Here is a 27,777-nt window from a genome sequence, read left to right on the forward strand (position 1 = left end):
GGCTGTGTTTGATGGCACAGTGGCTTCGTTTGATGGGCACAGTGGCTGCGTTTGATGGGCACAGTGGCTGTGTTTGATGGGCACAGTGGCTGCAATTGATGGGCACAGTGGCTGCAATTGATGGGCACAGTGAAACTGCAATTGATGTTTTTTTTCTGAATTTTTCAGTTTGTTTGCGCCCCCCGAAAAATTTTGAGCACCAGCCACCACTTTATACAGGGGTGTGTGTGGGGGGGCTGGCATTTATACAGGTATGTGGGGGGGCTGACATATATACAGGGGTGAGCGGGGCTGACATATATATATATATATAGGTGTGTGGGGAGGACTGACATATACACAGGTGTGAGGGGGGCTGACATATATACAGGTGTGAGGGGGCTGATATATATATAGGTGTGTGTGGGGAGGCTAGCATATATACAGGTGTGTGGGGGGTCTGGGCTGACATATATACAGGTGTGTGTGGGGGGGGCTAGCATATATACAGGTGTGTTGGGGGCTGACATATATACAAGTGTGAGGGGGCTGATATATATACAGGCGGTCCCCTACTTACAAACATCTGACTTACAAGCGACTCCTACTTACAAACGGAGGGAGACAACAGGAAGTTAGAGGAAATCTACCCCTAGGAAGGGAAATTTACTCCTGTAAAGGTTAATATGGGAAAAAGGTGTCTCCACTGAAGCTTTATCACCTGTCCATGTTTTCCTAACAGCCCAAAATTTTCAAAATCTAATTGTCATTGAGATAGAAAGTGAGGTAAAATCTTCTGAACATGGGCGCAGACAGCAAAACAAACATTAAAGGGGTGATAACCCTTCCCTGTGCTATCCAAAAAGCTTAAAAATAGATTTTTTGGCTGGAGCTACACTTAAAAAATGTACATGTTCCGACTTACAAACAGATTCAACTTAAGAACAAACCTACAGTCTCTATCTTGTTCGTAACTCGGGGACTGCCTGTACAGGTGTGTGTGGGGGGACTAGCATATATACAGGTGTGTGGGGGGGCTGACATACAGTATATACAGGTGTGAGGGGGGCTGACAAATATACAGGTGTGAGAGGGACTGACATATATACAGGTGTGAGTGTGGGGGGCTGGCATATATACAGGTGTGAGGAAGGCTGACATTAAGGATGAGCCGAACATCCCCCGGTTCAGTTCGCACCAGAACTTGCGAACAGACCAAAACTTTGCAAGAACTTTAGAACTCCATTGAAGTCTATGGGACTCGAACGTTCAAAATCAAAAGTGCTCATTTTAAAGCCTAATATGCATGGTATTGTCCTAAAAAGTGTTTGGGGACCCGGGTCCAGCCCCAGGGGACATGGATCAATGCAATAAAAAGTTTTAAAAACGGCTGTTTTTTCGGGAGCAGTGATTTTAATAATGCTTAAAGTCAAACAATAAAAGTGTAATATTCCTTTAAATTTCATACCTGGGGGGGTGTCTATAGTATGCCTGTAAAGGGGCGCATGTTTCCCGTGCTTAGAACAGTCTGACAGCAAAATGACATTTCAAAGGAAAAAAAGTCATTTAAAACTACTCGCGGCTATTAATGAATTGCCGGTCCGGGTCTCCCGATAATACACATAAAAGTTCATTGATAAAAACGGCATGGGAATTCCCCACAGGGGAACCCCGAACCAAAATTTAAAAAAAAATGACGTGGGGATCCCCCTAAATTCAATACCAGGCCCTTCAGGTCTGTTATGGATATTAAGGGGAACCCCGTGGCAAAATTTTTTAAAAAAATGGCGTAGGGGTCCCCCTCAAAATTCATACCAGACCCTTCAGGTCTGGTATGGATTTTAAGGGGAACCCCGCGCCAAAATTTTTTAAAAAATTGGCGTGGGGTCCCCCCAAAAATCCATACCAGACCCTTATCCGAGCACGCAATCTGGCAGGCCGCAGGAAAAGAGGGGGGATGAGAGAGTGGCCCCCCTCCTGAACCGTACCAGGCCACATGCCCTCAACATTGGGAGGGTGCTTTGGGGTAGCCCCCAAAACACCTTGTCCCCATGTTGATAAGGACAAGGGCCTCATCCCCACAACCCTGGCCGGTGGTTGTGGGGGTCTGCGGGCTGGGGGCTTATCCGAATCTGGAAGCCCCCTTTAACAAGGGGACCCCCAGATCCCGGCCCCCCCTGTGTGAAATGGTAAGGGGGTACAAATGTACCCTTACCATTTCACTAAAAAACTGTCAAAGATGTTAAAAATGACAAGAGACAGTTTTTGACAATTCCTTTATTTAAATGCTTCTTCTTTCTTCTATCTTCCTTCATCTTCTTCTTCTTCTGGTTCTTCTGGCTCTTCTGGTTCTTCCTCCGGCGTTCTCGTCCAGCATCTCCTCCGCGGCGTCTTCTATCTTCTTCTCCTCGGGCCGCTCCGCACCCATGGCATGGGGGGAGGCTCCCACTCTTCTCTTCATCTTCTTCTTCTCTTCTTCATCTTCTTCTTCATCTTCTTCTCTTCTTCTCTTCTTCATCTTCTTCTCTGGGCCGCTCCGCACCCATGCTGGCATGGTGGGAGGCTCCCACTGTGTGACGCGTCTCCTCTTCTGATGGTTCTTAAATAATGGGGGGCGGGGCCACCCGATGACCCCGCCCCCTCTGACGCACGGGACATGACGGGACTTCCCTGTGGCATTCCCTGTGACGTCACAGGGAAGTCCCGTCAAGTCACCGTGCGTCAGAGGGGGGGTCACCGGGTGGCCCCGCCCCCCATTATTTAAGAACCGTCAGAAGAGGAGACACGTCACACAGCAGGAGCCTCCCTCCATGCCAGCAAGGGTGCAGAGCGGCCCAGAGAAGAAAATGAAGAAGAGAAGAAGATAAAGAAGATGAAGAAGAGAAGAAAATGAAGAGAAAAGCGGGAGCCTCCCCCCATGCCATGGGTGCGGAGTGGCCCGAGGAGAAGAATATAGAAGATGCCGCGGAGGAGATGCTGGACGAGAACGCGGGAGGAAGAACCAGAAGAGCCAGAAGAGCCAGAAGAACCAGAAGATGAAGAAAAAGAAGATGAAGGAAGATAGAAGAAAGAAGAAGCATTTAAATAAAGGAATTGTCAAAAACTGTCTCTTGTAATTTTTAACATTTTTGACAGTTTTTTTGTGAAATGGTAGGGGTACTTACCATTTCACACAGGGGGGGCCGGGATCTGGGGGTCCCCTTGTTAAAGGGGGCTTCCAGATTCTGATAAGCCCCCCGCCCGCAGACCCCCACAACCACCGGCCAGGGTTGTGGGGATGAGGCCCTTGTCCTCATCAACATGGGGACAAGGTCTTTTGGGGGGGCTACCCCAAAGCACCCTCCCAATGTTGAGGGCATGTGGCCTGGTACGGTTCAGGAGGGGGGGCGCTCTCTCGCCCCCCCTCTTTTCCTGTGGCCTGCCAGGTTGCGTGCTCGGATAAGGGTCCGTTATGGATTTTTGGGGGGACCCCACGTTGTTTTTTTTTTTTTTTGGCGCGGGGTTCCCCTTAAAATCCATACCAGACCTGAAGGGCCTGGTATGGAATTTAGGGGGACCCCCACGTCATTTTTTTTTTTTAATTTTGGTTTGCAATAGCCGCGAGTAGTTTTAAATGACTTTTTTCCTTTGAAATGTCATTTTGCTGTCAGACTGTTCTAAACACGGGAAACATGCGCCCCTTTACAGGCATACTATAGACACCCCCCAGCTACAAAATTTAAAGGGATATTACACTTTTATTGTTTGACTTTAAGCATTATTAAAATCACTGCTCCTGAAAAAACAGACGTTTTTAAAAATTTTTTTTGCATTGATCCATGTCCCCTGGGGCAGGACCCAGGTCCCCAAACACTTTATATGACAATAACTTGCATATAAGCCTTTAAAATTAGCGCTTTTGATTATTCATGTTCGTGTCCCATAGACTTTAACGGTGTTTGCGTGTTCGAACGAACTTTTTTCCTGTTCGCAAGTTCTGGTGCGAACCGAACAGGGGGGTGTTCGGCTCATCCCTAATAATAATACATTGTTGAACACAAGTTAAAAAATTAGTTAAAAAAAAATAGTTTAAATTTTTTTTCAACTGTTCATGTATTGGGCGTTTCCACTCAAAGACTCGTCCATTTTTATAGTCAGTAATGTCACATTCTAACTTATTTGTTTTTTTGGAAATTAGATTGTCCTCATCTTTCTTGACATTGTTCTCTAGGGCCTGTACCCATTTGGAATACAGACAAGAAGACGTGTAGGTCTGGGCCATTTTTTTCTTTTTCTAGTACTTGCTGTTGTGCTGATTTTAATTTTCTTTCTCTTTGTTGTACTAATATCTTGATCCATTTTAATGTACACAATTCGGAGACTAATCTCCATTCTTTCATGAGATCCTCATCCAAGAAGCTACACTGCTTCTTGATACAAAGGCCTCTAGGGGTGATACTTAGATCAAGATATTTTTGTAGGAATGCCAGGTCCCACCATTGGGCCTTTTCATATTGTTTGGCATCTTCTAACTGAAAGAAAGCTTTTCTCATCTAGACTTTGAAAGCCTAAGTGTGAGGAGGCTTCTTTATAATGGGGCCTGATGTTCTAGCCTTCAGTGTGTTTGTATTGAAGGTACTGTTTAGGTCCATGTTGTCAAAGATAGATTGGAGCCTATGAGACCTGTCTGTGGCCATGGTGAAAGGATGAACAGAAGACACTGGCACATGTAATGAAACACAAATTATTGAAAACCCCAAAAGCAAAAAAAAAGGTTGGGCGGGGGACAATGATTATATAAATGCACAAAAATTGCAATGTATAAATATAGATCATTAACAATATAAACCAATTGTAGTGTGGAAAAGTATATATCTCTCTTTCCAATACAATACCAATACACCAAGCAGTTCTGAAGCCTGGATCTCTTACACACATCTAATCACTGGTGTGTAGACAACCTATGGAAGTTGGTATGGTGACCCATAGTGAGCTGCTGTACAAGAAAGTCCAAAAAGATACAGAAAATGCTATAAAGTCCTGAAACGCTACAAAGCTGTGGGTCATGTGAAAAATAATGATAAACAATCCGTAATAGATAATGGATCTAGCTCAGTGCAGCTGACAAAAACATTGGAACAATGTAGAAGAACAAAAGAAAAACTCTCCCAAGTCATTGAAGTCAGCACTGGTAACGTTTGTTTCCATCACTATACTTCCCATCATTGTTTTTGAAATTGTATTTAACTTTTCATTTTTTTAACTCATATTTAACTTGTGTTCAACAATTTATTATGATGGAATGAAAGATTTCATGATTATCCATCACTGTTTGTCTGAACTATTGGTCTGAACTTCCAGTTTCACAACAACCAGACTTTGGATCCAGCTTACAGAGTGCTACATATAGTTTTTCTTTTGTTCTTCTACATTGTTCCATTGTTTCTGTCAGCTGCACTGGGCTAGATCCATTGTCTATTACGGATTGTTTATCATTATTTTTCACATGACCCACAGCTTTGTAGCAATTCAGGACTTTATTGCATTTTCTATAAGGAATGATCACTCAAAAATGTATGTATTTATTATTTAATTTTCAGGAAAAAAGCTGATACTGATATTCTATGGTACCAGAAGTAACAGATTGTAGTCAGACCTAACTGACTGATGGGTTAGTGAAATGAAAATCTCAAAGGTACTCATCACTTTACTAGATAAGTTACCAATTTCTGAATTTGCTATGTGATACCCCTCTAAAATAAACTACATTGTGGCAGTAAAGAAAATGTCAATTTAAGCTTCCAGGACAGGATACATTTTTTTTAACTACAAAGACTTTACATTTTTCAATTAAAGTGAAACCCACTCTCATCCTTTCTAAACTACTGCCATAGTAGTTATCTATAAGAATATACATGCCTCCTGCATGTATACTTACCTGTCAAATGTCTCCCCTCTGTCTGTTATGAGACCTGAAAAACTGCAGAAAAACTGCAGATTCTGTGGGTGGGTCTGTTGGCTGGAGCTTGGTGGGTAGAGTCGTGATGTCAGTAGACTCCCCGCCCACCTCTACACTCCCCTTGTCAACATGCATTTTCTCCTGTGTATTTCTTACACTGAACTTCTGCTGTGATCACTAACATCCAGTCAAAACCCAGAAAAGTCACCACATGACTTCAGCATGCCCAATCATGCTGAGGGGTGGAGCAGCCAATCCTGGGAGAGCTTGAGAAGAAAGGAGGAGGGGATCTGCAGTACACAGAATGCTTCATACACTGGTGCATGAGATATGTAAATCACCTGTCACTCACAGCAAGGGGGAAGAACTGACACCTATTTCTCTGTGTGCCAGTTTTTATCTCACTGAAAAAAGATAAGAGGATTGCTCAGAGCTGGATTTACTCTTTTTGGCAAGACTGGGCACAGATGACATAAAATCCTATACTGTACAAGGTGCAAGCCTTTATTAAAAAAAAAAATTGGGGGGTTTACATTCACTTTAAGTCTAGAACGAAATGAGAATTGTCATTAATCATTTTCATTTATACATGTAGTTACAATTGTGCTCTAGTTTAAACTAAAAAAAAAGATACATTTAAATTATTAAATAAAAAAAAAATAAGAAAAATGAATTAGTGAACTTCTCCAGCATAAAAACTAAATACACGATTTTTGCAGCATTACAAATGCCTTTTCAAGAAAGACCTATCCTACTGTTCTTTAGAGCTTATTTAATTAGGATGTGAAGACTGAAATGCAACCCATTCAGAAATATAATGCTGACTCTACATTATGTCCTAATTTAATGAAGACACACCAAATTGTATTTACATACTTTCAGTAAAGGTGAAAAAATATAGAAACCAGTCTCCAATTGATGTCAAGGCTATTGTGACTGAAATGTATAAAGCCAAGTAAACCATTAGAGGCTCTGATATGAAAAATCAATTTTCCCATAAAAGGTGCAAAGTGTTGCTTAAAAGTTTTTTTTTCTGTTCATCTCTATTACAATAGACATTTTTTGAAGTGAACAAAATGTCCAAGGTGAAAAATACAACAGGAAATGTTGTATATTGATGGTAAGTCATAAAATACAGTTTTAGATTTTCTAATAGGCATACATAAAAGCAGGTTATGTATGACTTTGTACAATGAAGAGAAATGGAGCAGGAGCAAGATAAAACATCATTTTTGCTGTAACTTTTTTAAAGATCATTTGTAAGATATATATATATATATATATATATATATATATATATATATATATATATATATATATATATATATATATATATAAAGAAAGCGTGCTTTTCATTTTCCCAGTGTTCTTTCCTTGCTAGGGCAAAATGCATTTAGCTCAATGGAAAACAAAATGGTTTACACTAAAGTAACATCATAAGTGCCAAGATATAGCCATAGCTGAAATTCAAAGATAAGTAAAGGGGTTTTAAAATTGAAGCTCTGCTTCTGGCTCCCCTGTATAGTTGCATTGAGCTAACTTCCTCTTTTACCTTTTCAAAGAGTAAAACATTTGTGTATTTTATGTGTTCTATGTAATTTGTTTAACAGAAAGCAGCATAGCCTGCTGGGATATAACAGCACTCACAAAGACTGTACATTAATGGTAGGATGTGTTGCCAAGTTCCACCCTCAGCAGAGCTGCAAGGCAGTGATTTGTTATTATAGTAACTAACCTAGGCAATATGGGGCAGTTGCAGCATATTTAAATAGGCCCTGTCACAAACAAAAATTGCAGGTTAAAGCACAGAAAAAAATCAAGTATTTTAAATGTTTAATTGCAGAATTTTTCCTTTTATAAATTATTTTTTATTAATTTGCACTGTGCCTTTGAACTTACTAAAACATTTACTACACCAACACTAGTAAATTCCCTCTCCCACTTTGTGTGCTATAGCCGTCTCCTCTTCTGGCAGTGTCTAATTACTCTCTGTGTCCATATCGCCTCCCTGCCCCTCCCTTCATGAACATTTATAAAGTTTCTAGGACTGGAGTGAAGAGGAATACTATAAAATGGTCACTTGAATGACAGCTCTGAGTTTGCTTAGCCAGCTGACATCACATCCAAGACAGTGGCTCCCAGCAGCAGTATTAGGGCCTTTGCCTTTCTACACATGGGAAGTTTTCAAAATACAAAATATGCATAAAATTTGTTAAATACATATATAATCTTGTGAGCTCACCAGCACCAAAAAGAGTGCAGTTTTCACTAAATAGAATGGGGTCACAGGAGTGCACAGGGTGACAGGCTTTGGAGGCACAGAAGAGCTGGGGAAGCTGGAGGCACAGGAAATCAGGATCCGAACCAACACGAAGTAGAGCCTGGGACAATGAAGAGATCTTACTGCATAGATCAAGTATGTTGGTCTGAGTGCAGCTTAATCGTGATGTCAATTGACAGCTAAGTTGGGACTGGCCATGTAGCTGGCTATATCGGTCAGCAGGTGAGATTCAGTAATGCCCATAGCTTCCAGATCACTGCAGCAGCAAGGTAGGAGAAAACCAAATGTTTGTAGAACTACAAATAACAGATCAAATTTGAATTTAAGAAAAATATACAAATAACAGATCAGCCATGCAGCTGATCTGTGACAATATGTTATATTATTTTTAACAAAAATGAGTAGTCCTTTAAAGTGTCACCAAACCCACAACAGTAAAATCAGTGTGTATATGTAGTAAAGCATGCTTGTTATACTCACTGTGGAACCTAGGGGGTTAATCCTGCACATTGTGTAAAAGGCTGTTTGATCCAGTCTTCTCTGATTTTCATCTTTTTCCATGTCTGCAACTCATCTCTGGATATTTCAGAGGGTAGGGGACAAGCTGCACATGCTCAGCTTGATGTGACTTGCTGGAGAGTATTTTTTTTCTTGGGAGAGTGCATGTGATCAGCACAGGGCCAATCATCATTTTTCAGACAGAAGATCAGGAGTCCTGCATCCTTATAGGACAGTGAGAGCAGTTTCAAAACTCCTCCTACAAGCTTTAACTAAACACTGATAGAAGTCACAAGACTTTTATATACTGTTGAGAAAATGTATTTAACAGTTTATATTTACTAAAATAATTGAATTTCCATGTTCTGTCTGTGGAAGTCCAGATTGAATGCAGGGTCCTGGGTTTAGTAACACTTTAAAGGTGTATGTCCGGGAAAAATAAAAAAAAAATCCTTTATAAACAGGTATTTTTTAGCACTTATCGATCTGTTATAACAGTATGCTTTACACGGTATATTTACCAGACCAATAAATAGCAAGTTAATTAGTGATGGTGCCTGTTTCACCTCCAAATTCCTACTTTACATTTTTAATGGAATAAAGGGGTTTCTTTAAAGTGACACTTGCTATTCCTAATGCTAATAGCTGCAGAGCATGCCTGTATGTAATAAGTCTTCCTGGATACAAAGACATAATCCCTCCTTTACAGGTTGGCTGGACTTATCTTTTTCTTTTGAATGACAGCTAATTGTGCTATTTTATATGACCATTAACTGTCAGCCTATACAAAAAAATGTGATTCCAGCTAATCAAATATAGAAGGATGATCTCATTGCATACAGGTATCACAATTTGGACTTCTGAAGGTGGATTGATTTTTACACACAACTGCTATTTAGGGATTACTAGAGAGCTGTGACATAAGAGAGGGACCAACAAGGAGTAAACAACAGAATCTATGAACAGGCACCTAATGACATTATTTGCCGGTTACACCTGTTTGCGTTCAGAATATGGAAGGTTACCATCTGTGTAAGAAATGTAGTGTTTGCCAAATCAACCAATTTAGGGGTAGGAAAACTGACAACTTTTCAATCCACCCAAACATCCAGGACATAGGATATTGGACATTTATTTCCTGCAGTTCTAAACTGTAGTACATACAGTATGTTGCAGTGCCCGTGTGGTTTACAGTATATAGTGAGGACCACATGGGCCCTGTAAGTCTGTCTCAAGGAGCACATTGGGAATATTAAGAAGGAGTTTAAGGGACATAGGGCTCCATTCACAAAGTGGTATCTACTGCTTTAAGATCCGTGGTAAAATACGTTTTTCAAAAAATTTGAAATTCAAGAAAAACTTTTCTAAATTTCAAATGTGGTATTTCATTGAACTTTGCAATATTTATCTCATGAAAACATTCTGTATTTTATCTCATGATGTCATATGCAGTGGTATAGAGACAATGGAGAAGGATAGAATACCTGTCAGTTTTTTTGTTTTTTTTTGCTGCCTGTGCCCACATTAGGGAGACTCATTCTCTCTATTTTTACGGTTTCTCCTTATCACTGAAAGTGAACGGAAAAGAAATTCACACATTTTGGGTTGACATCGAACACTATTAGTGTGGAAATCTCCCTAAAGGGATACAGACGGCAAAAAGGAAGAAACTGACAGTGGTCCTAACCCTCCATTACTCTATCCAAAATTAAAAAAGAATGTTTTGCCTATAGTTACACTTTAAAAAAAAATTTGCTTTTGATGTTTGGCAAAGATATTCTTGAAAGTGTCACTCTGGTATCCATCTGCCAAACCTTCAAATTGATGACACTGCTCTACTAACAGGTCAAGTTGCACACTTTTGTAAGAATACTTGTCTATTCCTAGTTCGGCTCTGTCATGCAAAATTTTTCACCAAAGAAATCTCCAAAGATATTTGTAAAAAATAAAGCATTCTGACTACATATGACATACACTATATTACCAAAAGTATTGGGACGCCTGCCTTTACACGCACATGAACTTTAATGGCATCCCAGTCTTAATCTGTAGGCTTCAATATTGGGTTGGCCCACCCTTTGCAGCTATAACAGCTTCAACTCTTCTGGGAAGTCTGTCCCCAAGGTTTAGGAGTGTGTATATGGGTCTATGTTTGACTATTCTTCCAGAAGCGCATTTGTGAGGTCAGGCACTGATGTGGACGAGAAGGCCTGTCTCGCAATCTCCACTCTAATTTATCCAAAAGAAGTTCTATCAGGTTGAGGCCATGACTCTGTGCAGGCCAGTCAGGTGCCTCCACCCCAAAGTCGCTCATCCATGTCTTTATGGACCTTGCTGTGTGCACTGGTCCAAATCATTTGGTGGAGGGGGGATTAGTTTCAGTGAAGGGAACTCTTAAGGCATCAGCATAGCAAGACATTTTGGACAATTTCATACTCCCAACTTTGTGGGAAGAGTTTGGGGATGACCCCTTCCTGTTCTAACATGACTGTGCACCAGTGCACAAAACAAGGTTCATAAAGACATGGATGAGCGAGTTTGGTGTGGAGGAACTTGACTGGCCTGCACAGAGTCCTGACCTCAACCCGTTAGAACACTTTTGGGATCAATTAGTGCGGAGACCGAGAACCAGGCCTTCTCATCCACATCAGTGCCTGACCTCACAAATGCGCTTCTGGAAGAATGGTCAGACACTCCCATAGACACACTCCTAAACCTTATGGACAGCCTTCCCAGAAGAGTTGAAGCTGTTATAGCTGTAAAGGGTGGGCCAACTCAATATTGAACCCTATGGACTAAGACTGGGATGCCATTAACGTTCATATGTGTGTAAAGGCAGGCGCCACAATACTTTTTTTTATATAATCTTTATTTATGTTTGCAATTTTGACAAAACAATCAAAAAGACGATAGCAACAAAGTAAAACAGACATCAAAAAAGGGAAAGCAAAACAACCCAAGTTGGTTTTGGTCAGTGTACATAACAAAAGCCCTGAATGGCCATCCAACATAGAGGGTGCTAGAGACGGAGGCGTCTACTTAGTGGTTGTGGAAGCATATGAACGATATCAACAATATTTTGTCTCTGGCTCTACTACCAAATTTAGCGTCAATGATGAGCAAACACCACAAATTTGGACAGAAAAACTAGAGCCCAAAGGGCAGACAGATAAAGGGAACGTAAAATATGCAAACCAAAATAATAAAATAAAAGAAGCAATCTACTGTGACATATGAGCAGTCATATATCGAATATCTCAGAGGATCAAGGCAAGTCTAAAAATCTTCTAACAGCTAAATGTCTCCCACTGGAACCGGTGCCTCATCAACATAATGAATCCAAGTGGCCCAGACCGCATACCGTTTGTTATGTCTGTCTTTACATGTCGCTATCCATTCCTCTGCATCCATAATATCGTTCACAAGAATCCATTCCAAGCGGCTTGGAATTTGGCTCTTTTTCCAGTAGACGGGGATCAAATGCCTAGCCGCATTCAGAAGCTGGGGCATCACCGACTTTCGATAAAGGCTTAGAGGGTTGGTGGGGACATGAAGGAGGGACCCCATTGGGGAGTCAGGGAGATCTATATTCAAGATGATATTTATTTGGGTTCTGATGTCCTGCCAATAGGGTTGTAGGACATTCCCATCCAGATGTGTAAAAACGTACCCCTATGCCCGCAGTCCCGCCAACAAGCATCCAAGGAAGCTGGGTAGATTCTAGCAAGTTTGGTGGGGACTCTGTACCATCTAGTCAATAATTTGAACCTGTTTTCTTGCATTTTCGTGTCAACAGAGCTAGAATGAGTAAGCCAGTATAAGTGATCAAGTTGTTGCTTAGTAAATTCATATTGCAGGTCTCTTTCCTATTCTCGAATGTATATTGGCTTCCCCTTCCCCTCCAGCCCTTGCATCATCTCATATAGTACAGATATGGAATGTGGGATTGGATTGGCTTACATGCAAAGCTTCTCAAAAGGAGTGGAGGAGGTAGGGGAGCGTATGATTTGAGGTAAACCGCGTGTAAAATGTTGAAGCTGTCTATAGCTCCAATCGTCTAAAGGGAATCTACCATATTGAGCTCTAAGTGCATCCAGTGGGATTAGTCCCTGATCTTGGATGAACCTACTGTATCTCACCTCGCCATCTGCCATCCAAGTGTGGAAGAAAGACAGGTGCTCCCCTGGAACAAAACTGGAAGCTTCCCAGGAGTGCTGGGGGGAGAACCGAGGGGCTAGCTTTCCTGACTTATTTAGGACATCCGATTTCTGCAAAGCGTGAATAGTAACCGGAGAAACAAATTCAGACAGTCCTATATGTTCCTGGGGTACCCATGGTGCATGAGATAGGTTGCGGCCTAAAGATACCCACACCTTACTGGACACCCCATGGTGCCAGTCCAATATCCGTTGCAGAGCAATTGCCTCATAATACTTGCGTATATCTGGGACGCCCAGGCCTCCCAGCCGTTTAGGTCTCTGTAGTGTACGAAGAGCCAAACGTGGGCTTCGCCCATGCCAGATATATTTTAGGAAAATACTGTTAAGGATCGAAAAGAAAGACTTGGGTAAAGAGATAGGCACCATTTGGGGATAGAGAAGGTCTCTCAGTCCCACCTGTGCAGCTCCGCTTTTATAGTGAAGAGTAGCAGGGTGTAATTACTGTTATAAAGCTGGGAGCAAGGGGGGGTAAGATGGACACCCAGATATTGCAGGTGAGTGTGACACCAGGTGAAGGGGAATAAGGATTGCAACCATGAACGCAAGCTCAAGGGGATATTTAAAGAATTCCCAATTTATTATACTTGATTTTGAAATTAGAGAGAAAGCTGAAATTCTGTAGTTCAGCCATGATGTTGGGGAGAGAAATCAATGGGTCAGCCACATAGAACAGGACATCATCCACGTAGGTGGACAATTTATATCCCTTGGCCCTACACAGAAACCTTTAATATTTGGATTCAAGCGAATCCTATTGAGCGATGGTTCCAGGGTGAGAGCGAAAATAAGGGGGCACAATGGGCATCCCTGCCTAGCTCTGTTCTGGATAGGGAAGGTGTCCAAAAGGACACTGTTCACCTTAACTCGGGCCTCAGGGGAGCTATAGAGCAAAGCTATCCAGGAGAGCATGTTGGGGCCAAGTCCCAGTCTAGTCAAAACAGCTGGAAATTATACCCAATCCACCCTGCCGAATGCCCTTTCAGCATTAGTAGAAAGCAGGACACAGGGGGGATGGTCGGTCTGTGCTTGTGCCCAATGGATCAATTCGATTGCACGGTTAGAATTGTCCCTAGCTTCCCTCCCAATAATAAAGCCCGTCTGGTCTGGATGTATTATAGATGGCATTATGTGTTTAAGACAGTTAGCTAAGATCTTCAGCATCTTCAGTAGGGATGAGCTTCGCGTTCGAGTCGAACCCATGTTCAACTCGAACATCATCTGTTCGATCGTTCGCAGAATTACGAACGATATGGGCCATTCGCGCCAAATTCGTGTGGCGCGTCACGGCCCATAATTCACTGCGGCATTGCAGTGCATTGCTGGCTGATGATTGGCCAAGCATGCACTATGACCCGCATGCTTGGCCAATCACACTGCCGTCAGTGGAGAGATGTAATTGGCCAAAGCCAGGGTGGCTTTGGCCAATTATGGCTCAAGGGGTTTAGAACATGCCCCACACTATATAAGGCCGCCTACACGGCGGCCCTGTGTAGTGTGTTCCGGCGTGCTTAGAGAGAGGGAGAGCGACAGTGTCATTTCATTTGAGGTTAGATAGATTAGGCAGGACAGTCAGTGAGTTAGCTGCACTTACAGTGTATTGTGTATATATATGCATCCCAGGTGTTGTGTGTATATATATATATATATATATATATATATACACTATATTCAGTTTAGCTAGATCCGTTCCTGTTATCTTCCTACTGACAGGCAGGCTTGTCTTGTTACAGTATTTACAGCTACCTGAAGAAAATTGCTGGTGTTCTTTTGATCCTATTAGTATCACAGTCAGGCAGCTAGACTATTTACAGTTAGTGTAGTGTCCTCCTCACAGTGTTCAGTTAAAGCTACAAGTTAGTTTAGTGTGACCCCTGCACAGTGTTCAGCTAAAACTACAAGTTAGTGTATCACATCCTCCTCACAGTGTTCAGCTAAAGCTACAAGTTAGTTTAGTGTGTCCTCCTCACAGTGTTCAGCTAAAGCTACAAGTTAGTGTAGTGCGACCTCTGCACAGTGTTCTGCTAAAACTACAAGTTAGTGTAGTGCGTCCTCCTCACGGTGTTCAGCTAAAGCTACAAGTTAGTTTAGTGTAGGGATGAGCTTCGTGTTCATCGTCTGTTCGCCCCGTTCGCCGAATTGCGAACGATATGGGCTGTTCGCGCCAAATTCGTGTGGCGTGTCACGGCCCATAATTCACTGTGGCATCGCAGTGCATTGCTGCCTGATGATTGGCCAAGCATGCACTATGACCCGCATGCTTGGCCAATAACAGCGCCGTCTGAACAGAGAGCCGTAATTGGCCAAAGCCAAGGAGGCTTTGGCCAATTATGGCTCAGGGGATTTAGCACACGCCCCACACTATATAAGGCCGCCTGCACGGCGGCCCTGTGTAGTGTGTGTTCCGGCGTTCATAGATAGAGAGAGAGACAGACAGACAGTGTCATTTGATTTGAGTTAGATAGATTAGGCAGAACAGTCAGTCAGTTAGCTGCACTTACAGTGTATTGTGTATATATATGCATCCCAGGTGTTGCATATATATATATATATATATATATATATATATATATATACACTGTATTCAGTTTATCTAGATCCGTTCCTGTTATCTTCTTACTGACAGGCAGGCTTGTCTTGTTACAGTATTTACAGCTACCTGAAGAAAATTGCTGGTGTTCTTTTGATCCTATTAGTACCACAGTCAGGCAGCTAGACTATTTACAGTTAGTGCAGTGCGTCCTGCTCACAGTGTTCAGCTAAAACTACAAGTTAGTGTGGTGCGTCCTGCTCACAGTGTTCAGCTAAACCTACAAGTTAGTGTGGTGCGTCCACCTCACAGTGTTCAGCTAAACCTACAAGTTAGTGCGGTGCGTCCTGCTCACAGTGTTCAGCTAAAACTACAAGTTAGTGCGGTGCGTCCACCTCACAGTGTTCAGCTAAACCTAGAAGTTAGTGCTGTGCGTCCTCCTCACAGTGTTCAGCTAAACCTACAAGTTAGCGTAGTGAGACCTCTGCACAGTGTTCATCTAAAGCTACAAGTTAGTGCAGTGCGTCCTGCTCACAGTGTTCAGCTAGATCCGTTCCTGTTATCTTCTTACTGACAGGCAGGCTTTTCTTGTTACAGTATTTACAGCTACCTGAAGAAAATTGCTGGTGTTCTTTTGATCCTATTAGTACCACAGTCAGGCAGCTAGACTATTTACAGTTAGTGCAGTGCATCCTGCTCACAGTGTTCAGCTAAAACTACAAGTTAGTGTGGTGCGTCCACCTCACAGTGTTCAGCTAAACCTACAAGTTAGTGCGGTGTGTCCTGCTCACAGTGTTCAGCTAGATCCGTTCCTGTTATCTTCTTACTGACAGGCAGGCTTGTCTTGTTACAGTATTTACAGCTACCTGAAGAAAATTGCTGGTGTTCTTTTGATCCTATTAGTACCACAGTCAGACAGCTAGACTATTTACAGTTGGTGCAGTGCTTCCTGTTCACAGTGTTCAGCTAAAACTACAAGTTAGTGGGGTACGTCCACCTCACAGTGTTCAGCTAAACCTAGAAGTTAGTGCGGTGCGTCCTGCTCACAGTGTTCAGCTAAAACTACAAGTTAGTGCTGTGCGTCCTGCTCACAGTGTTCAGCAAAATTTACAAGTTAGTGTGGGGCATCCTCCTCACAGCGTCCAGCTAAACCTACAAGTTATTTTTTTGGAAGCTCTGCACAGTGTTCAGCTAAAGCTACCTGTAGAAGGTTGGTGGTGTTTTCCTGATCCTATCACTACCGTGGGCAGCTAAAAAAGCTACAAGTTAGTTTTCTGCGAGCTCTGCACATTGTTCAGCTAAAGCTACCTGTAGAAGGTTGGTGGTGTTCTCATACTACAGGCAGGCAGTTGATTTTGCTAGCTGCAGTATTAGTACAAATATATATATATATATATATATATATATATATATATATATATATATATATATCCCAGCTTAGTGCAGCTACAGGCCATTAGTATGTCTGGAAGGCCAAGAAGAGGCAGACAGTCACAAGCAAATAAGAGAGGGCAAGCAGGCTCTGTGTCTAGTGCTGGTCGTGGAGACGGTGCATCCTCATCAGCACGTGGCCGTGGGACACGCTTGGCCTTTTTTTCGGCAGCTGGCCGTGTTGAGCCGCAACATGCGGAAGACTTGGTCGAGTGGATGACCAAGCCGTCCTCATCCTCCTCATCCTCTCTGACCCATGCCCAGGGTACTTTGTCTGGCAAAGCAGCGGCCTCTTCCCTTGGCTCAATGTCATCAGTGACTCCTTCCCTAGCCCCACCATGTCCTCCTGAGGAGTCCCTCGAACTGTTTGACCACAGTGTTGGGTACATGCTCCAGGAGGATGCCCAGCGTTTGGAAGGCTCTGATGATGAAACTGAGCTCGATGAAGGCAGTAACGTGAGCACGGACAGAGGGGGTGCCCAAGAAGGACAGCAATCTGGCAGTCATGCTCCCCCTGCTGCAGCATACTGCCAGGTTTGCTCCAGTGATGAGGAGGGAGGGGATGATGAGGTCACTGACTCAACGTGGGTGCCTGATAGGAGAGAGGAGGAGGAGGAGGCGGCACATCACCAACGAGGCAGGATGCTCTCCAGGGGCCAGCCTAAGGGCAGCACCTTGACTGCATCACACCCCAAAGCTCCACATGTGCAGGGCGCTGCAGTCTCTGCGCGTTATTCAAAAAGTTCTTTGGTGTGGGCCTTTTTTGAGACGAGTGCATCAGATCGCACCGCTGCTATTTGCAACATATGTCTCAAGCGTATCTCGCATGGCCAAAACATCTCCCGCTTGGGTACCACATGCTTGACCAGACATATGTTGACCTGCCATGCAGTTCGTTGGCAAGCGTATCTAAAAGACCCACACCAAAGAACAAAGAGGACCTCTCCTTGCTCCTCATCAGCTGAGATCTCCAACCCCACTATACCTTCAGTCCTCTCTGAGACCTGCACTGAGAGGAATGAAGGTGTAGAATTAGGTGTGTCACAGCCAAGTACTTGTGGGCAATCTGCTTTTGATACACCAACGTCAGATTGTACCAGGCAAATTTCCCTGCCCCAGCTGCTGCACCGCCGAAAGAAGTTTGCTCCCAGCCATCCACATGCCCAGCGGTTGAATGCTAGCTTGGCAAAATTGCTAGCACTTCAACTGCTGCCTTTTCAGTTGGTAGACTCTGCCCCCTTCCGTGGTCTTGTGGAATATGCGGTTCCTCAGTGGCAGGTACCCAAACGCCACTTTTTCTCACGGAAGGCAATTCCGGCTCTCTACCGGCATGGAAGGAAGGCAATGTCTTGGCCTCGCTGGACAGGGCGGCCAACGGTAAGGTGCATACTACCGCTGACTCATGGTCCAGCAGGCATGGACAGGGACATTACCTAAGTTTCACCACGCATTAGGTGACTCTGCTGGCAGCTGGGAAGGATGCAGGACAAGGTGCAGTAGTGTTGGAGGTTGTTCTGCCACCACGCCTCCAAAATGCCACTACTAGTGATTGTGACACACCTCTCTCCTCCACCCCCTCCTCTTCTTCTTCCTCCATGGCCTCTTCCTGTGCTTTGTCCTCGGAACCATCGGTGCTCCGTAGCCGTTCAAGGGGCTGCGCAAGTATGCCGGCCAAAAGATGCCATGCGGTGCTTGAGCTGGTGTGCTTGGGGGACAGGAGCCACACTGGGGCAGAGGTTCTGTCAGCTCTGCAGGGGCAGGTTCAGAGGTGGTTGACGCCACACCAACTTAAGGCAGGAATGGTGGTTTGCGACAATGGAACCAACCCCCTCCCTGCCCTCCGACAGGGACAAATGACCCATGTGCCCTGTTTGGCTCACGTCCTTAACTTGGTGGTGCAGCGGTTCTTGGGCAGGTACCCGGGCTTACAGGATGTCCTGAGGCAGGCCAGGAAAGTCTGTGTGCATTTCCGCCGCTCATATAATGCCAGATCTCAGCTGGCAGACCTCCAAAAGGAGTTTAACCTGCCCAAGAACCGCCTAATCTGTGACATGCCCACCAGGTGGAACTCAACATTGGCCATGCTGCAGCGGCTGCACATGCAGCAGAGGGCCATCAATGAGTACCTGTGCGACTATGGCACCAGGACAGGGACAGGGGAGCTTGTTTTTTTTCCCCACGCCAGTGGGCCATGATCAGGGATGCATGCACTGTCCTGTCACCATTTGAGGAGGCCACGAGGATGGTGAGCAATGACAGTGCATGCATCAGTGACATTGTCCCCCTTGTCCACCTGTTGGAGCACACGCGTGAAATAATGGACAGGGCACTTGAGGCGGAACAGAGGCAGGAAGAGGAGGACTTCCTTAGCTCTCAAGGCCCCCTTTATCCAGACAGTGTTCCTGCATGCCTGCTGATCACACAGGAAGAGGAGGAGGAGGATTGTGTCAGTATGGAGGTGGAGCCTGGCACTCAGCATCAGCAGCAGTCTTTAAGTGATCAGTCCCAAGAAACACATGGACTTGTACGTGGCTGGGAGGAGGTGGCTACGGACCATGTCGTCCTTAGTGACCCAAAGGACACCGGACCGAATGCCTCAGCAAACCTATGCTGCATGGCCTCCCTGATCCTGCAAAGCCTGCGTAAGGATCCTCGTATTCGTGGTATCAAGGAGAAGGACCAATACTGGCTGGCAACCCTCCTTGATCCACGTTACAAGGGTAAGGTTGCGGACCTTATCTTGCCATCGCAGAGGGAGCAGAGGATGAAACATCTTCGGGAGGCCTTGCAGAAAGGTCTGTGCAACGCGTTCCCAGAGACTGGGAGGTTACAAACTCCTGTTTCTGGACAACGTGTTGCTGAGGCTTCGGTCAGTCAAAGAAGGAGCGGTAGAGAAGGTGGCCGTCTGACCAATGCGTTCAGACAATTTTTTAGTCCGCAGCCCCAAGGTATGATCGGTTCCAGCAACCATCGCCAGCGTCTGTTTTACATGGTGCAGGAATACCTAGGGGCAAGATCTGACTTGGACACCTTTCCCACCGAAAATCCTCTGGGTTACTGGGTCTTGAGGATGGATCACTGGCCAGAGCTTGCACAGTATGCAATTGAACTACTGGCCTGTCCTGCATCCAGCGTTCTTTCGGAACGCACATTCAGTGCTGCTGGAGGCTTTGTAACCGATCACAGGGTGCGTCTGTCCACCGACTCGGTCGATCGACTGACCTTAATAAAAATGAATCAGTCTTGGATCACCACCAGCTACCAAGCACCTGATGCTGATTTAACCGAATCATTTTTTTTGAAATCTCAGATCCCTTCAAAGACTGCCTATGCTGATGCTGAGTGACTATCCTGAGTAGGGATGAGCCGAACACCCCCCTGTTCGGTTCGCACCAGAACATGCGAACAGGAAAAAAGTTTGTTCGAACACGCGAACACCGTTAAAGTCTATGGGACACGAACATGAATAATCAAAAGTGCTAATTTTAAAGGCTAATATGCAAGTTATTGTCATAAAAAGTGTTTGGGGACCTGGGTCCTGCCCCAGGGGACATGGATCAATGCAAAAAAAAGTTTTAAAAACGGCCGTTTTTTCAGGAGCAGTGATTTTATTAATGCTTAAAGTCAAACAATAAAAGTGTAATATCCCTTTAAATTTCGTACCTGGGGGGTGTCTATAGTATGCCTGTAAAGGGGCGCATGTTTCCTGTGTTTAGAACAGTCTGACAGCAAAATGACATTTTGAAGGAAAAAACTCATTTAAAACTACCCGCGGCTATTGCATTGCCGACAATACACATAGAAGTTCATTGATAAAAACGGCATGGGAATTCCCCAAAGGGGAACCCGGAACCAAAATTAAAAAAAAAAAATGACGTGGGGGTCACCCTAAATTCCATATCAGGCCCTTCAGGTCTGGTATGGATATTAAGGGGAACCCCGGCCAAAATTAAAAAAAAAAATGACGTGGGGTTCCCCCTAAATTCCATACCAGACCCTTATCCGAGCACGCAACCTGGCAGGCCGCAGGAAAGAGGGGGGGAGGAGAGTGCGGCCCCCCCTCCCTCCTGAACCGTACCAGGCCACATGCCCTCAACATTGGGAGGGTGCTTTGGGGTAGCCCCCCAAAACACCTTGTCCCCATGTTGATGAGGACAAGGGCCTCATCCCCACAACCCTGGCCGGTGGTTGTGGGGGTCTGCGGGCGGGGGGCTTATCGGAATCTGGAAGCCCCCTTTAACAAGGTGACCCCCAGATCCCGGCCCCCCCCCTGTGTGAAATGGTAAGGGGGTACATAAGTACCCCTACCATTTCACGAAAAAAGTGTCAAAAATGTTAAAAATGACAAGAGACAGTTTTTGACAATTCCTTTATTTAAATGCTTCTTCTTTCTTCTATCTTCCTTCATCTTCTGGTTCTTCTGGTTCTTCTGGCTCTTCTGGTTCTTCCTCCGGCGTTCTCGTCCAGCATCTCCTCCGTGGCGTCTTCTATCTTCTTCTCCTCGGGCCGCTCCGCACCCATGGCATGGGGGGGAGGCTCCCGCTCTTCTCTTCTTTTCTTCTCCTCTTCTCTTCTTCATTTTCTTCTCCGGGCCGCTCCGCAATCCATGCTGGCATGGAGGGAGGCTCCCGCTGTGTGACGGCGCTCCTCGTCTGACAGTTCTTAAATAACGGGGGGCGGGGCCTCCCGGTGACCCCGCCCCCTCTGACGCATGGTGACTTGACGGGACTTCCCTGTGACGTCACGGGGAATGCCACAGGGAAGTCCCGTCATGTCCCGTGCGTCAGAGGGGGGCGGGGTCACCGGGTGGCCCCGCCCCCGTTATTTAAGAACTGTCAGACGAGGAGCGCCGTCACACAGCGGGAGCCTCCCTCCATGCCAGCATGGGTTGCGGAGCGGCCCGGAGAAGAAAATGAAGAAGAGAAGAAGATGAAGAAGATGAAGAGAAGAGCGGGAGCCTCCCCCCATGCCATGGGTGCGGAGCGGCCCGAGGAGAAGAAGATAGAAGACGCCGCGGAGGAGATGCTGGACGAGAACGCCGGAGGAAGAACCAGAAGAGCCAGAAGAACCAGAAGAACCAGAAGATGAAGGAAGAAAGAAGAAGCATTTAAATAAAGGAATTGTCAAAAACTGTCTCTTGTCATTTTTAACATTTTTGACAGTTTTTTAGTGAAATGGTAGGGGTAAGAACCCCCTTACCATTTCACACAGGGGGGGGCCGGGATCTGGGGGTCCCCTTGTTAAAGGGGGCTTCCAGATTCCGATAACCCCCCCGCCCGCAGACCCCCACAACCACCGGCCAGGGTTGTGGGGATGAGGCCCTTGTCCTCATCAACATGGGGACAAGGTGTTTTGGGAGGCTACCCGAAAGCACCCTCCCAATGTTGAGGGCATGTGGCCTGGTACGGTTCAGGAGGGGGGGGGGGCCGCACTCTCGCCCCCCCCTCTTTTCCTGCGGCCTGCCAGGTTGCGTGCTCGGATAAGGGTCTGGTATGGATTTTTGGGGGGACCCCACGCCGTTTTTTTTTTTTTTTTTTGGCGCGGGGTTCCCCTTGAAATCCATACCAGACCTGAAGGGTCTGGTATGGAATTTAGGGGGAACCCCACGTCATTTTTTTTTTTTAATTTTGGCCGGAGTTCCCCTTAATATCCATATCAGACCTGAAGGGCCTGGTATGGAATTTAGGGGGACTCCCACGTCATTTTTTTTTTTTAATTTTGGTTCGGGGTTCCCCTTTGGGGAATTCCCATGCCGTTTTTATCAATGAACTTCTATGTGTATTGTCGGCAATGCAATAGCCGCGGGTAGTTTTAAATGAGTTTTTTCCTTCAAAATGTCATTTTGCTGTCAGACTGTTCTAAACACAGGAAACATGCGCCCCTTTACAGGCATACTATAGACACCCCCCAGGTACGAAATTTAAAGGGATATTACACTTTTATTGATTGACTTTAAGCATTATTAAAATCACTGCTCCTGAAAAAACGGCCGTTTTTAAAACTTTTTTTTGCATTGATCCATGTCCCCTGGGGCAGGACCCAGGTCCCCAAACACTTTTTATGACAATAACTTGCATATTAGCCTTTAAAATTAGCACTTTTGATTTCTCCCATAGACTTTTAAAGGGTGTTCCGCGGCATTCGAATTTGCCGCGAACACCCCAAATTGTTCGCTGTTCGGCGAACTTGCGAACAGCCAATGTTCGAGTCGAACATGAGTTCGACTCGAACTCGAAGCTCATCCCTAATCCTGAGTAATTATCCTCTTCCTCCTCAATGATCACGCTGATAGCTTGTAAGAACATTTTTGGTTCTGGGCGCCGCCACCAGTGCCTAAGGTCCAATTTTTCAGCCCCTGTTTAACAGGGGCGTGTAATTACAATTTTTGATGCAATACTTTGCGGCAGGGCTCGTTTCTTCGTTCCAACTAGAGTATCTGTGAGGGGTTACAGTGTTGTGGCACCAGCACCAGTGCCTAAGGCCCAATTTTTCAGCCCCTGTCTAACAGGGGCATGTAATTAAAATTTTTGATGCAGTACTTTGCAGCAGGGCTCGTTCCTGCGTTCCAACTAGAGTATCTGTGAGGGGTTGCATTGTTGTGGCACCAGCACCAGTGCCTAAGGCCCAATTTTTCAGCCCCTGTTCAACAGGGGCATGTAATTACAATTCTTGATCTAATATTTCACAGCAGGGCCTGTTTCTGCGCCCACCATGAGCGAGTGAGGACTTACAGTGTTGTGGCACCAGCACCACCACCACCACCACCACCAAAGGCCCAATTTTTCTGCCCCTGTTCAACAGGGGCATGTAATTACAATTCTTGATCTAATATTTCACAGCAGGGCCCTGTGAGGGCTTACAGTGTTGTGGCCACAACACCTAAGGCCCAAATTTCTGCTGAGCAGGCCCCTACTTTCAAACATCCAACTTGCAAATGACTCCTACTTGCAAACAGAAGGAGACAACAGGAAGTGAGATGAAATCTACTCCTAGGAAGGGAAATTCTCTCCTGTAAGAGTTAATATGGGAAAAACATTTCTCCTTTCCACTGATGCTTTATCACCAATCCTTGTTTCACAAAAAAACCCAAATTTTCAAAAAACATTTGTCATTGGGGCAAAAAGTGAGGTGAAATCTTCTGAAGAGGAGCACAGGCAGCAAAACAAATGTCACAGGGGTGATAACCCTTCCCTATGTTTTCCAAAAAGCTTAAAATAGATTTTTTGGCTGGAGCTAAACACGTTCAAAATGTACCAGTTCAAAATTACAAACAGATTCTACTTAACAACAAACCTACAGTCCCTGTCTTGTTTGCACCGGCTGTATACTGCTGTTCAGAGTATGAAGGGCCTTTCCTTTTTTTAATTTGGGTGCGGGGTTCCCCTTAATATCCATACAGCACCCAAAGGGCCTGGTAATGGACTGGAGGGTACCCATGCCGTTTGTCTCACTGATTTTCATCCATTGCCAGGACCCGACATTACATTAAAGCGACATGCAGTTTTAAATGACTTTTTTTCCTTTAAAAATGTCATTTTGTGCAGGGACTGTTCTAAGCACGGGAAACACGCGCCACTTTACAGGCATACTATAGACACCCCCAGGTACAATATTTAAAGGAATATTTCACTTTTTTTTTTTTTTTTTTACTTTAAGCATCATTAAAATCACTGCTCCCGAAAAAAACGCAGTTTTTAAAATTTTTTTTGCATTGATACATGTCCCCTGGGGCAGGACCCGGGTCCCCAAACCCTTTTTAGGACAATAATATGCAAATTAGCCTTTAAAATGAGCACTTTTCAAACGTTCTAGTCCCATAGACGTCAATGGGGTTCTAACGTTCGTGCGAATTTTCGGTCCGTTCGCAGGTTCTGGTGCGAACCGAACCGGTGGGTGTTCAGCTCATCCCTAATCTTCAGTATTTTAATATCGGTGTTGAGAAGTGAGATCAGTCTATAGTTGCTAGGGGCAGTATAGGGAGCACCATGATATGGCCAGTAATCCCTCTTTGGGTATAGCAGTACCCGAGGCTAATGCGTTAAAGTAGACACACATTGGGTTAGACAATAAAGGGAGGTAGGCACTGTAATAGGCATTTGTATATCTGTCAGGTCCTGGGCTTTTCCCCTTCAGGAGCTCTTTTACTACTGTCTCCAACTCTGTCTGGGTGATAGGCATCTCAAGTTGTTTGCTAATTTGGGCAGTGAGCTGAGAAGTTTGAGCCCCTGCCAGATATTGCAGTATACTGTCCTGTTTCTGATCTACCGTTGAGCCAGGCAGTGTGTCGGGGAGATGGTAGAGCTGGGCATAATAATCCCAAAAGGTAGCAGCAATTGTAGAGGAGTGGACTATCTGGGAACCCGTCGCGATATGGAGTTTATGGACATGGCCCAAGGCCTGTTGTCTCCTGAGAGCCCTGGCAAGCAGTCGCCCACATGTTCCCAAAGTTGTAAAAATTGTGAGAGATATGGCATAAGCGTGTTCGTATCCGGATATTGAGTAGGCTGGCAAGCTCCAAGCAGGGAGATTGGAGTTCTGCAGTCAGCTCCAGGGTCATACAACATTTATGTTTGAGTTCCACAGATTGGATTTTCGTAAGGAGGGTTTGTAGGTCCCCTTCACATGCTTTTTTTAGTCTTGAGACCTGAGATATGAAATCCCCTCTGACCACTGCTTTATGCCCTTCCCAGGTGGATTCTAGCCCCACATCATCTGTTAAATTCTTGGCAAAGTACAGGGAAATAGACTCTGATATGCGCTTTGAAGCCACCTCGTCATCTAAGATTTTCTCATTCAGGCGCTAAGTTCATGACTTAGTGTCAGAGGACAGCGGAAGTATAGAAAGGGATACCGGGACGTGATCCGAGATGGTGACAGATCCAATCGACACACTAGAGAGGGTCTCCAGAGAGAACTGATCCATCAGCAGCAGATCTATTCATGTATACACAGTGTGAGTCGCCGAACAGTAGCTGAAGCCTTTATCGGCGGGATGGAGTACTCTCCAGAAGTCTACAAGATGGTGGGAGTGTAGAGATTTTCTGAAGCACTTAAGGAAAGCAAAGGAGTGGGTAGAGTGGGAAAGTGAGCTGTTGAGTGTTTGGTGCGTACACGCAGGGCCATCTTTAATATTGATTGTACCCTGGGCAAAAAATTTATTGGGCCCTGCATGCAATTTCACTCTCCACCTGCTCTAAGACGTACAATAAATAGCAGCTAGACTTAAAATCAGTTTACTGTATCAGATCAGGCAGCAATTGCGATTGGTTGCCAGCGGTTACAGCATATCATTACTACTTACTTACTGGTTGCTAGAGGTTACAGCACACATTACGGCTCACTGATTAGTTGCTAGAGGTTACAGCAAATGATTTCTGCTTGTTGATTGGTTGCTAGAGATTACTGTACAGTATTACTGCTCACCGATTGGTTGCTAGAGGTTACAGCACATCATCTCCTCCCCGCTATTTACATATGAATGACGGCTATTTGCATATAAACACAGAGTCTGCAGGTGAGTCATCTGTACACAACAATAAGGCAGAGATGGGCAGCATTAGTACCATCACTTCACACTGAGATATTGGGACACAACACAGGACCAAAACTTCAAAGAACAAGGGAATTTAAACTGGGATAGTTGGCAAGTAAGAGACAGCTGCTTTGTGCCCCACAACAATGAGAGGGCCCAGTGCAGCTGCCCCTTTTGCCCTGCCTTAAAGACGGCCCTGCGTACATGGTTGCAAAAGTGAATTTACTAACTTAAAATGGTGCCTTTAAGTAAAACGTATCTGCTATTAGAGTCAGTAAGCTGATCCGTCAGGACAAAGGGACATTTTTTATGTATAGCTATGGCAACCCACTTGATTTAGAGCGTGGAGAGTTACTGAGAAACCATTGGTTATACAAGTGGGTGGGGAGGTGGGGGACTGAGGCAGTGCGAAAGTGTGTCTCCTGTAATAAAAGAATCTGTGCCCCCAAGCGTTTTGTCTCGAACCATAACTTACTGCGTTTTTTTGGACGATCCTAAGCCTCGGACATTGTACGATACCACTTTCAGGGAAGCCATGATGTTCGGGAGTTGTGGAGACATCTAAGGTCCCCGTTGGGAGAGGGGAGAGACCTGCAAGTGCTTGATCCAAGAATCAAGGAGTGCTGAGAAAATAAAGAAAATAAAGAACAAAAGTAAAAACCTAGAAAACATAAAACCATCAAAACATACAATAACTTTGCCATAAGGGCTGTCCAACATAACCAACCACTACTAGTCAGGGATCTCCACTCGGCCTTCTAGCCAAGAACAGAGTGGAGGACAGCGAGTAGCGTGGGGTCCCAAGTGTGGAACATAACTCCTAGGAGTTGGCCTATTTGGGGGAAAGTGGCACAGGTGCAAGCCCTCCAGAAAACCTGTTCGGCATAAAGAGCACATCAATATAAGATAAGTGCAGAACCAAATTACCACAGCAGTAATAAAAATCAAGGCAGAACCCCCGGGGTCCCTGTAAAAGGAAACATTAGGTTAAACAATTAGTACACGTGAGTCCTTCAGGGCCTCCTCTTGGGGGGGAATGTTGGGGAGATTGCGAGATAGCAGGGGGGTATCTCTGGATCTGTTCCTGTTCCATCCCCTACGGGATGCAGGGCGCCAAGATTGCCAAGATTGTAGGCGTGCAGGGAGTGGAATCTCCGGTGAAGACCTCCAATCTAGAACATCAATGGGGGGTAAACCCAGGTGTTTCAGGAACTGCGGCAACTCATCCTTATTTCGCAAGGTGAATTGCCGGCCATCTGTGGTCACTGACAAATTAAAAGGGAAGCCCCATCTGTAGACCAGCTTTGCATCCTGAAGGGCCTCAAGTAGTGGCTTAAGGGCACGATGTTGCATTAAGGCGCGTCTGAAAAG

This window comes from Aquarana catesbeiana, linkage group LG02 (genome assembly GCF_042186555.1).
Source record: "Aquarana catesbeiana isolate 2022-GZ linkage group LG02, ASM4218655v1, whole genome shotgun sequence".
Taxonomy (NCBI): Eukaryota; Metazoa; Chordata; class Amphibia; order Anura; family Ranidae; genus Aquarana; species Aquarana catesbeiana.